The sequence below is a fragment of the Empidonax traillii genome, unplaced genomic scaffold, assembly GCF_003031625.1.
Source record: "Empidonax traillii isolate 1590-97213 ecotype Southwest subspecies unplaced genomic scaffold, ASM303162v1 scaffold1028:size206112, whole genome shotgun sequence".
In the NCBI taxonomy this organism is placed as follows: domain Eukaryota; kingdom Metazoa; phylum Chordata; class Aves; order Passeriformes; family Tyrannidae; genus Empidonax; species Empidonax traillii.
In genome coordinates this window covers 70,546-83,197 of record NW_020956221.1, presented here as the reverse complement: position 1 = coordinate 83,197, position 12,652 = coordinate 70,546, and the positions used below count along the sequence as shown (strand labels likewise).

General features: G+C 42.7%; 1 protein-coding gene and 1 long non-coding RNA gene across 3 annotated transcripts in view; one reads left to right on the top strand and one right to left on the bottom strand.

Moving 5' to 3' along the window:
- LOC114068282 overlaps positions 1-10,282 on the top strand; it is a 74,979-nt gene extending 64,697 nt beyond the window's left edge. For both annotated transcript variants that reach the window (XR_003573547.1, XR_003573548.1), the window contains exon 3: positions 10,189-10,282. This is a non-coding gene — a long non-coding RNA (uncharacterized LOC114068282). The remainder of the gene's footprint in view (positions 1-10,188) is intronic.
- Positions 1-12,652, bottom strand: part of LOC114068280 (protein Wnt-7b) — a 75,150-nt gene that overhangs the window by 10,916 nt on the left and 51,582 nt on the right. The gene's annotated exons all lie outside the window — the stretch shown is intronic.

The following is a 12,652-nucleotide window of genomic DNA, read 5'->3' as shown; positions in this document are numbered from 1 at the left end:
TAGATAGCATAACTCTTCTGGAACGACCAGTCCACAGCAGGGAAGGGGGGAGGTATGTTTTATGTTTCATTCTCATAGATAGCTGCCTGCAAGATTACACCACTGCCAGATATGAGGAAGATCCTACAAGAAGCTGGGGTTTGGCACCATATACTTGTTTCTCCAAAGCAATAAAAAAGCAACTCTGGGTAAAGGAAAAACAAAAGGGTTCTGTGTTCTTCAGCTCCCAGACAGGTTTAGTTGCCTTGAGTGCGTGGTGCAGTGGCTGGGCTGACTTTGCTCCAGACACAGCATGTTTTGTTGAGGTGTGCACTGTGTGCAGTCTGGTTCAGTGGCTCCCAAACCGTGGTCCACAGAACACTGGTGGTCCAGGAGGCCACAGGGAAGGGTTTGCAGCTAATCCACACAACCATATTAAACACTGTTTTAATAGTGGTTTCAATTAAAACGTTGGTGATAATGATGCCTGGTGGTCTATAAGAAATTGTGAGGGTTGATAGCTATCCAAAAAAGTTTGGGAACCACTGTTCTAGTTCCTAGTGTGATCTCTATAAACACATCAATATTCATTCCTCCTCTTCACTCACCAGCTGAAGTCAAACCTGGAACCTGTGTTTTAAAATATGTCATGTTGACTTGCAGGATTTCTTTCTTTTTGTTTCTAAATGTTCTTAGTCTATAAATTGAAGCACTGGAAATATGAGATGCAGCAGAAGCTACATATGTAGATCTGGTTTCCTTTTCTTCAGGATGAGGGTAAATGAGAATGCAAAATCAGACCCAGGGAAATGTTTGGTTCAGACACCTTTGAAACACACATAGAAATCCTTATGAACAAGCAGAAACATATTGCTGTGAGGGAACATAGCAGCTGTGACTCCAGCTCAGGAGCTTTACTCAGAGATTAACTAGAGACAGGTTGCTCACTTTCTGTGTTTCAGCTCAGTATATTCCTCATGTCTCCAGAGGAGATGCCGAGGCATCTTATCATGGCCACTATGGCTGTAGTCTCCCCCAGGGTTTTCACAAGTGTCTTTACCTTCCTTTCTGTCCTCCTGCTTCCCATTATACCCCTGATTACCTCCAGGAATAGAGGAAAACATCTTTCCTTCACCCACTTGAGAGCTATAGCAGCGATGGAATCATCTCAAGTCATGGGATAATATCAAATGGAAACCACACTGACACTCTGAAGAGATGACTCTTCTATTTCCACACAGCTCTAAAATAAGAAGGGCTTAGAAATAAGATCTGGCTTGAAAACCAGATTTTTTTAGCAAGCTAAGTTTTCCTGCTAAGAATTAAGGTTTGGGGGGGTTAGTATTTTTATAACTAAAGGATGTTCTAAAACTTCACTTGAACTTCAGTGTAAGCATGACCTCAGCAGTTCACTAAAGTCCCAGGATCAGTGGATTTTGTCAGAAACTGCTGATGGGGGAGGGAGGGAACCTCTGGGTTCAAATAATGTGTCCGCTGTACACAAAGCTTTCCATTAGCATGTCATCACTTGGAAGCAGTTCTGAGCAAGTCTTTGCTAGGTGGCTAAAAATATTTAAGTAATGATTGCTGTGATACCTGAATGGAGAACAATAATCTCATTTCATGGAATTTTCTGAGATTTCAAAAATATTCTTGTTCTGCAACAAAACAGAGACAAGCCTTTCCAGAAATGTTCATGAAACGAAGACATAAATAGCAGCAGATTTAGGATTTGACTCAGCTTTGGGGCTAGATTTTTTCTTTTTCCAGTGAATATCCTGATTATTTAGTTACTTGGCACTGTATATGCTCAGTATCTGTGCCTCAGCAGAAAAATTCTTGTTTGACTTCCTAAAGTTTTCTGTCACATAGACCAGAATAATTCTGTGGAGATTTTTATTTTGTTAAGATACTGCTTTGGCTTTTATTGCAGCTCTTGGATTCACCCATTTCTCTGTTAGAAATACCTGCTTTGATGTCAAAGGTGAGAGTTCTGGTTTAATTCCCAAAACACAGAAGGAACGTGTAGCATGGTCTGATAACTGATTGATCTGATAACTGACTGATCCAATAACTCCAATAGAAGATGACCACTAAGATTAATTGCAATTAAGCCTTCTGTCTTTGGTGAAGGTGCTGAAGCCACTTCTAGCAATGTGCCAGCCCATCAGAGGAGTGCTGAGTGTGCTGAGTTCCTGCCATGTCCCTGAGCCCATTTGCATTCTAGCAGAGGGCTCCAGTAGCAGCAGAGCAGGCAGATGCTGCTCAGACACACAGATATTGGACCCCTGGCTCCTTAAGGGAGACACTTGTGGCAGCCAGGGTGAGAGGAGCCTGGAGCCGTGGAACAGCCCGTGCTTGACCCCTCACTTAGATGTCATCTCTGACTAAGTTTTACACTGCTAACTGAGCACTAAACTTTGTCTGGTCTGATGTGGAAATTATTCCCAGGTCCATAATTGCTGTACTTCGCTGCACTGGAACACGCACGGGTTCAGCAGAGTGTTTCCAGCCTGTAGCCACGCTCAGCTGAGAGTCACACATGCTAAATTCACCATCAGCCACTCAGCTGTGAGCACGGGGTTAAAGATTTAACCATTCCAGAGTTATTTGCAAGACATGTATTTTTCTGGGTAACAAGATGAGAATATTCCTGTTGCTCACATCATCCTGAAATGGCCCCTGTCAGCAACTGGATGAATAAGGCTGCCACTGAATGTCAGCCATTAGAGCTGTAATTTAACTTCAAATAATAAGCTGTAGAATATACACTGTTTGGCCAGTAATTTCCTAAATCTTGGATCAGCAATGATAGAAGAAAGTCCTACAGGCTGCTGTTAAACAAAACAAATTCCACATGCACTTACACAAGGCACCAGATTGATTATATGACACAATACAATATAGGTCAGTGGGAAGCAGAAATGAACCACGGCAGAAGTTTAGGGTTTTTTGCCAAACCTATCCTTTTCAACAAGGCTTGAAAGCTGAGGACAGATTGAGTCATTTTTTATGGCAATGGCAATACATACATCTAGATAAGTAAACTAAAACTCTGCCACCACCCCCCTAAGTAGAACATGTTGGATGAAGACTTTTGTAGATAAGTTTATTTCCTTCGTGATTTTGTGTTTTATTCAACACACTCATTAGCAATTCTCAAGGAAAATAGTGTGAGCTCTTCTCTTTTGGTTTGATCCAAGGGCAAAACAAGTCAGAGAGAGTTTTCTCTATGTCTGGAGCAGATCCTTTATGTGTTTGCATTTTCAGTGGGATTAATTTTGAGCTGCTTGGTTTATAAAATCAGGGATTAATTTAATTTCTCTAACTTTCCCTAGCTGGTGCTGCGCATCAGAGCTGTAGACCACTGAAATCGGTTTGTACAAGCAGAAAAAGCCAGGTAGAAAAGCAGGGCTGGCAGGAAACTCAGGAGGGTCTCTGACTGTCAGCCCTAACATAGCCTAACAACACAGGTGTCCTTCACAACAGCTTTTTTATCCTCGTCCTAAAGGTCTTCAGTAGAGAAGGTTCCACAGTCTATTCCAGTATCTCAGGACCTCTACTGGTATATATTTTACAAATAATAACCTGAAACTGTGTTTCTGCATTCAAACCCGCTGCTTCTCTCTCTAGAGGGGCCAAGAACCTATTACTGCCTTCTTGTAGGAGCAGCCTTTCAATATGTAAAAACTTCCACCTCTTCACAGATGTGTTCTCTCAGCAGCCCTTGCCCAGCGCTTTCAAGGGCTCTTCCATTCCCCCTGGTGTCCCAGCTGTGTTGTGGTGCAGTGCTGAGGTCTCTCCTCCTCGGGGTTAGAGCTGAAGGAGCACTTCAGATGTGCTGTAACTGCACTGCTGTTTATCCTGCCAGCATGGTGTTTTCACAGCAGCAGGACACTTTTGACTCTGCCTCAATTTGCAGCTTCTTCTGTGCAGCTGCTGTCACACCACATGTTTCCCAGCTTGCATTTGTGCAGCTGGGAACATACAGAATCATTTGCATTCCTGATTTGCCTTCTCTTTCTTTAACTTTTTTTTTTTTTCTTCTTTTCTGAATCAGTTCTCCATGTTCATTTTCAGTTTTCACCCAAACTTCCTCCAGCTTCCTCGCAGTCCTTCCCAACCTGACATAATTCATAAATTCAATGTGCAGTTATTCCCTTGGTCCAGTCAGGAGTAAAACCTGACTGGTATCGAATCCAGCACAGATCACAAGGAAAACTAGTCAGCACAGCCTTCCATTTTGATAACTACACTCCAAGTATGATTTCCAGATGGTCTGTACCCATTTGGTATGTTCTTAGTTTTCTTGTGAGAATGTCATATAAAGCAGTGTCAAAAGCTCCCTTTAAGTCCAAGTTATATGGTATAAACTCTTCTTCTTGCCTCTGAGGCCCTGGGTGGCAAAAGAAGGAAATTAGATTGGTTTAACATGATTTGTTCTTGACAGATCCATGTTGACTCTTACTCATCTCCTTGTTCTTAGTTATGAGCTTACAAACGGGGTTTTGTTCCCATATTTTTTTATTTATTCAAGTTAAAATTATTGCTCCTACAATTCCTTTCCTTTCTTTTTTTAATTTTTTTTTTATTTTCTCTTTTAGACAAAGGCATTACATTTGTCTTTTCATTTCTTCCTTATTATAGTTCTCCCCAAGTTTTCAGCCCTAATGGCTGTCAGGACTACCAGCTGTAAACTGGCTTCATTACGTGTTCTGAGATGAGGGACAGCTAAACTGGAAAGTGTTCAGCCTGGACAGATCCTGCCTTCTGCCTGATGCCCAGCTGGTGATATCAGTTCTGTAACCACCTGACCTTTTTAGTGAAGGCTGAGGCAAGAAGTGTGTTTGGGACAGGGAACACTGCAGATCTCAAAGCCCATAATGTGTAGTGGTATGACATAATGGTTTATTTATGGATTCTTCACTTACTCAGCGTTTTTTTCTCTAGGCTCCCACTCAGTTTTTATGGTTGGAGGTGCCAGAATCTTGGTCATCAGTTTGTAATTGCTCTGTCAGCTGGATTGTTGTCTGTTGCTCATGTGGGTTTGTCAAATTTTCTTTTAGAATGGGCTGTACATGAGCCAGAATTATTTCACACTTGCCTTTTTGCAGCTCCTTGCTGTCACTGTATATATACTTTTGGGAGCATGTCTCTTAAAAAGAGATTTTTACTCTGCCTCTACTTTTCACATTTTTTCAAACATTTTTTGAATGTTGTGGTTATTTTCTAAAGGTTTGGTAGTACTTTCCACAGTGATTTCTGTAATGAGTCTTCCAATGATTTACAGGGTTTTTTTCCCCTTAATTTACCCCCTAAATATATTCAATTAAATCCTGGCAACCTTAAACAATAGTCAGCATTTCTGTTCCAGTGAGCATAATTCTGTTGTGTTTTTGACTGTCTTTTGGCAATATGTCCCCTGGTGAAGTTTTCTGGGACAGCTTCTGTGAGGTTAGTAAGTTTGAAAGGATGGTTAGAAGTGCCCAGAGAAATATGAAGTTTTTGGGTTCTCCTCTGTGAAACAATATTTGTCAGAGCAAATATTTCTTACTAGCTCAGCCCTAGCAAACAGTCTGTACCCCATACTTACAGAAAATGGGGAAATTAAGCAGTGCTGCTTGTTTTTGTCAAAGCTTAATGAGAACATGGTGCTGAGCACTCATTTAAAGAGTGCACGGGAGCATGGCTGGGGCAGCATGAGGGGGTGGCTCCAGCTGCACTGCACCTTTGAGAAAGGCCTGCCTTGTGTCACAGCCGGCTGTGCTTCCACAAAGCTCTCCCAGAGCCCTGGGGGAGCAAGAGCTGGAGCAGGGACAGCATCTCCTGCCTGTGTTCTCTCCAGACCCACTGTGGGACTCGGATTCCCTGCTGAGTGCTTGGGGCCTTTCCTTCTCAGTGGGCACCAGTGGGTGGATATGTCGTCATAGGTGAAAGCTCAGCTGGAGACGTCTTGCAGCGTACTGGGCGTTTAAAAAGTGCTTTGCAGCCCTTGTCAGAAAGCATGGAATCCTGGAGGCACCTCAGAGAAACTGCATCCTAAAGTATACCAGTGTCCTTAAATTAAATGGGGTAGGGAGGAACCAGATGTGTTATATATTATATTCCATTCTATTCTGTGCTATCCTGTTCTATAAGACACTATTATATTATTCTGTACTTCTAATAATTCAGCTGAGGTACTGTGTGGTGCTCAGGAAGGGAAACATTGTCCACTCTGATTTAAGAAGTAGAAAATATTCTTAGTAAAAATAAAACCACAAGCAAAACACCAACAAGACAAAAAAAAAAAACCAAACAAATGAAAACACTACCAAAAAAAAAAACCAAACAAAAAAACAACCAAGCAAAAAACAGCAGAAAAGAAACCTCCGCTCTGAACCTGACAAGGAAATAGAGGACAGTGCTACCAACCACATTTGTAAAGTAAATTTGTTGTCAAGTCAACTTCATGCTCATTTCAGTAGGGTATGAGAGCTGACCAGGTTCCTACCAAACCACTGAGATTTTCATGCTTGTGCATTTTATAGGCTTGAGACATTAGTGAGTGAATCAGTTCAGAATGGGTGTTCTCCTTGGCTATCAGCAGAGGATCCTACCAATCCAAACTATCCTATGATTATTTGATTATGTTTGACTTTGCTATGGACCCCATTTCACAAATACTCTGTTTTCCCTTCTATTGTGTTCATGAAGTTTAAGAAGCCAGCACTGTGCAGAATCAAACCTTCCAGTGGAACTTTGCTGGGCCAATATTTTAATTAACTTGTTTCAATCATCTCAGTGGCCTGACATAAGTATCCTGTGTTGAAGAACACCTCTATAAAAATAAATCTGCGCTGCCATTTGCATGAAGTCATCTTGTGCTATATTATCTCATGTCACTCCTAACCCAGGTAAGGAATCCCTGAGGGCAGTGGCCGTGTCTGTGTTCTTTTGTAAATCACTGTGCACACCTGTGCTTTGCTGTAGAAACATGTTAAATAATAACACCTTTTAGAGGGTTCACTAAATTATGAGTAGTTGGAAGCACTAAGCTCCTGTACTGGGCATGCCACAGTGTCTGTGGGTGGGTGTGCAAATGTCTGTGTACGTTGAAGATGAAATTTCAGCTCTTGCTTTGGGATTTCCTGAGGCAGTTTAGTTAAATCATGAATATTACCTCAATATATTGTGCAGGGCTTATCAGTGGGCCAGTGCCACTTTTCCAGAATTATAGAATTACTGAGTGACACCCACCTGAAACTGGTCTTAGACACAAACCTGTTTCTGCAAAAGGTTGTCCTTGCCTTAAGAAGCTGTGTCTTTCAGCTGGAGAGGGCAAGAGAAGAGAGGTTCTCTTACCTTTCTTGGGAGATACTATTACTCCTCTTACAGAGGGGCATGAGGAGGTTAAGGCATTTATCCTTAGGGCAGAAGGCCCTGTGAGAGAACAAGTTGTCCTCTTGTTGGATTCTTTCTGGCGGGGGATTCACAGAGGAATTTGACTGCAAACTTCTCAACCAAGGACTGAAACACCATTTCAGGATGTTCATGGTGGGATAGGAGTCCTCCCAGGGAGAAACAGCAGCTCCTGGGAGCTCCTGGGAATTCCCTGCTCTTCTCTTCCACACCCTGTTGTAGCACAGTGTTGAACTGGAGGCATGGAGGGCTCCGGGCACAGCTCTGCTCAGCATCCCCGTGCCTGCCAGAGAATTCCACGGCTCTTGGAGGGCACTCTTGACATTCACCCCTCCCCACATGCCACACCTGCATGGCATTGGATCCACAGCCTTCCTTTACTTTGCATTGGAAAGAAGAACTAACTGAGGGGTCTGCCCAGAAGAATTGCTGAGGTTGCGTCTGCTTCTGTTTCAGAGAGATGCTAAATGTTTTCTCGTCCCCCTTTGGAGCTGATGACATTTCTTGACAAACCAGTAAGATAAGCAACTTCAAGCTTATCTCGAGAGCTGGCTGCTTCTGTTTGTCAGCACAGACTTTCTTCCTGGACTCACCTCCTGTGTTAGCCAACACAGGTTTTAAATATATATGTATAAATCCAGAAACTCCTTTTGAAAACACATACAAAGCAAGCCTAGCCCAGGGCGTTGTGCAGGTATGAGGTACTGCTTTCAGGCTAGAAACCAGTGTTTACAGTGTACAAAATTAATTTCAGCTATAGGGCCAGAGCTGGTCACCTAGAGCTAGATCTGCAACAGGCTGTTGGCTCTAAAGCCTGTCTTTTAGATGTTCTTCCAGACAGTATTTTCCCTGTGGCCAGCACGGGAATCCAGCCTCCCCGAGCACAGAGTTGGAACCAAAAATGCCAGACTCCTAGAAGGTATCAAACTGCATGGGGAAGCCCCAAAACTGGGAGCAGAAAATGCAAAGAAAGGGAAAGAGTCTAAACTTATCCTATCAGAGTTTAGCCAGATTTCCCTGCGCAGTGAGCCTTTCCAGCTCTGCTGGCAGCAGTCATCTCAGTGTAATTGCTGAGGGTATATGGTGGTTTTAGAAAAGGAGAGCCCACCCTTAATGTTCTGACTGAGGAAAAAAGATTTCTTTACATGAAAAGCCAGAAGATGACTTTTTTTGGTTTCACTGATTAGAAAAAAGACATTCTAGTGAACACAGTATAACTTCTTTTAGTGTATTTTTCTAGTTTTTTTTCATTTAACTTGATTCTATCAAGTACAGAATGAGCATGACCTTAAAGTAAATTCATAAATAAAATTAAGTACTAATTCTACTTAGTCATGACATTTCTGAAAGAAGATTTATGAAGTGCAGCAGTGTCTTTTATTAAACTGAATCACATACACTAGGTGTCTATTTGGTGTAGACCTAGTAAGTAAATACTTATTTAAGTTATATGTCAGATTTCCAATCTAGATCCAGACAAATATCATAAAATGGCATAATCCTCCAGGGTGTGGTAGCTTTCTCTGCCACAGCAATCTAAGAGGAGCATTATGTCGAATAACTAAGGACATGTAGGATACCTTGCTCTGCACACCCCTTTGTGACGACAGCAATGAACGTGGAGGATGTACTGCCCGAACTCAGAAATGGTGACAGCCAGTCTGGGGCCTCTTAAAACTGTTTCAGGCTACTGCTCATGGAGAAACAGCTCCTGTGTGCCCAGGACAGCACTTCCCAGGCACAGAAACTGTTGTGCTTTCTTGTCTGGTGACTCTGCTCTTCAAGGTGGCCTTCTTCTGAGAAAGTGTATAGACATAGATAAAAGACCATTTCTTCTCTTTGACAAAAAAGAGAAAGAACAATTTGTGTCAAGTAGAGTACCAGAATGTTGCATTTTTCTATAAAATTCTGCACAGGAATGTGGCAGAGAGAGGGGATTGCTGGGAACTGCTGTTGGACTGTCTCCTGGAGGATAGTTCTGCATTAAGGTTGTCCTACAAATGTGTGGCTCACAAAAGTTCCTGACAAACTTGGCAGGACCGGCTCAGTCTGTGAAATCCCCCAGGCCAGTGCAGTGAGCCCCGTGACTGGTGGCCCACCCTGCAGCTTGGGGGCTGTCCTGTGTTCTCTGGTGCACCCCACGCAAGGCAGCATTTGGCAGGTGGGTCACAGAGTCTTGTGTGGCTCTTCAGGATGCTCCCACTCCCTTGGCATCTCCCATGCCAGCAGAAGGGTGATGCCTCACCAGCCCCAGGTGCTCTGGTGGCTGCAGCAGGGGCTGGGTTGGCAGGTTGTCTGTATGTGCCTTGTCTGCTCTGCTGATTTTGCTCAGAGATGGCATCTCAGCACAGGGCAAACAGCTGGGCAGTGACCCTGTGAGTCACTGCCATCCTCTCAGAGCTCAGGGTTTGTGGACAGCAAATGAGAAAGTTCTCATTGGTGAAAGGGCTGGGTGGAGAGTTTCATTTGGATTCTATTTTCCAAATGCCCTTTTACACAGCTTGTGTGGCTCAGGCTTCACCTTCCTGAGACATCTGACTTGCCTGACCATCCTTCTGGGAGGAGTCAACTAATGGTGTCTGAGCTTCTTGGTGTTTACAGGGTCCTTGCCTGGTAGTCACATTTGTAACCCCAGAGAACAAGACACGGCACAAATCACACATATGAAAGAGATTTAAAAGAGTAAAGAGCTCAGAGGGTTTTGGATAAATACACAAAGTTTGGATTCTGGTCCAAACCTCTCTGGTTTGCAAAATGACTCTGGAAGCATCACAAGAGCAAAGTCTTTTTTTTTTTTTTTTTTTCCAGCCCTGGAGTTTCTGGTACTGACAGGAGTTGGGAAGTGACAAGATTTACATAAACAAGGAAGAATTATCTGAATCTTCTCAGGACTCACGACAGGTACTGAACTAATGTTTAATCTGGGTCTGGCCAGCTAACCCTACCAGGTTGTTTTATCCACTAGACTAGTAGTTGTTGTTTATTGTTTGTGTTGTGTTAAGCTCATGTCTTGCCACGTATTGGGCAAGCTCACCCTAAAATGCTGACCCAAGCCTGCAAGGGTTTGACAAAGGGCAGGTGCCAGCCCTAAGACTTATCTGCTGAAAAAACTAAATGTTATAAGAATAGAAAGATCCAATTTCTAGTCCACAAAGAGCTTCCGTTGTTTTCAAGCCCTGGAAATGAAGGAGAGTTTTAAACAAAGATCAGAAGAAAAAAAATTATAGGTTTTTAAGGTACTCCACCTTCAGACCAGGATCCAGGCTTTGTGACCGGGAAAGAAGGAACAACTCCCTTTCTGCTGCATAAATACATGAGTATTTCAATAGGTGGACTGGTATTAACACCAGTCTTTGAGATGCTGCCTTCATAAAAGTACTTTTAAAAACCACTAGCAAGTGTGTCTACTGCAAGTCCCCCATTAAACTGAGATATGGGTCTCATTAAATAACCTTTCCAGCCCCCCACTTTGCAGCAGCCCGTTCCCAGATCTGAACTTTGGAGCTGACCCCTGTCTTTGAGATGGGCCAAACCAAAAGCCAGATCTGAACACCACTGAACTCTGGGAAAGTTCAAATCTATCGTTTGTGGTTCAGGTTGAGCTCTAATTAAAACAGACCAGTTAGAAAGGCAAATGTCTTAAAACCAAAACAAAACAAATGTTTCACGTGAAAAGTTTTGGATTAGGCTATATGGGACCAAGTAGTGTTTTTGTCTATCACATGATGTCATGTTGCTCTGGTTAACACAAGCTGACAGCATGCACATGCTGCCATGGGAGATATTCCATGCAGACACTTTGAGTCCAGCTTTGAGCAGAACGCAGTATCCATGGAAATACTTCATGCTCTGCAAGAAACCATCAGCAATGGGTAGCTACTCTTACTGCTACTCAGCCCTGAAGGTAGTCTGCTGCCTTCCCAACTTTCCCTGCCCATCTCTAGTCTCACAGTAGTACAGGATCTCTCAAAAATCAGTGTCTTGCCTTCTCTAAGTGAAGCTTATGCCTCATTATGTCAGCAGTATGTGGAATATTGCCACTAATCCCTGAAAACAAACAAAGGGTGCTGCAGAACCTTGGGTTGTGTAAGAGGGCAGGGAAATCCCAGCTGACTCTCCTGCTCAGAGCTTCTGTTTATACTGTAGTTAAAACTACAGTGTCTGTAATAAAGCAACATGTTTCATCAATGGGAAAGGGAAAAGAAAACAGAAGGGAAGGGAACTTGGTTTCAGCATTACTGAACTGCTGAAGTGAGAGAAAACAGACACAGCAAGGAGAAAGGCAAAGGGAAAGAGGGAAAAGGTGTTAATGCCCCATCACTGGTGTCAGGATGTCACTGTGCACCAGCAGCTGGAAAAAGAGTATCTCAGACAGGAAGATTTACTGAGAGAATCACAGCACACACAGTGAGTAACTGTGCTGTTACTTTCCACATGGGCTTTATTCTCTACCTGATGTTCCACGTAAGTACTGAGCATGAGCTGAGTATTTTCTCTTTGTGAAATTTGAGTTCAGGCTCTTTGTGGACAATTAGCTAAGGTTTCCAAACTTTCTTCTTATGCAAACAATGCTAATAATCCCACCAGGCCTCTTCAACTGAGATTTTTCAGTGTGGTCTTTTTTCGGGCCTGGACTCCCTTTCTAAAAGACCAAATCCCTTCACAACATTTCTGTCCTTTGCTTTCTCTTTGGATAGGAAGACTTTACAGCGACCATTTTTGTTTGAGGTTATGTCCCAAATGTGTAAGTGGAGGCTAGTCCCCACTAATTCAACCTTGCAATTCCTCACTGAAATTAGTCATCTTCAGTCTCCAGACAGTGAGGTATGAAGTGACATGCCCAAGGTCACAAGAAAAGGCACAGCTTGGAACAGAATCCAAGTCTGTATCTCCTGTCCATGCTTTAACCATAAAATGATGGTTCTCACATTCAACCAGGAGCCACAAGGTATGTGAAGAAGGATAGGAAGGGAACGGTAATGAGCTTCTTGGTGTGGCACCTTCCTCTCAGCTTGGACAAAGAGAATGGAAAACTGTTTTATCCATTCTTCATGAATACTTCTCAGGTTAAAGAATATTCAAATCTTTACACTTTTTGCTCAAAAGGAAATTTTCAGGTCAGACCTTTCTTTATTGGTGAAGTTGTAATTAAAAGAACAATCTTTCTATGTAATAATTCTCTATCAGTATCCTAATTCTGTATATGGCATCATTTAAAACACACCAAAACAGTAGAAAGTAGAAAGCAGTAAAAGACACATCTATACAAAGG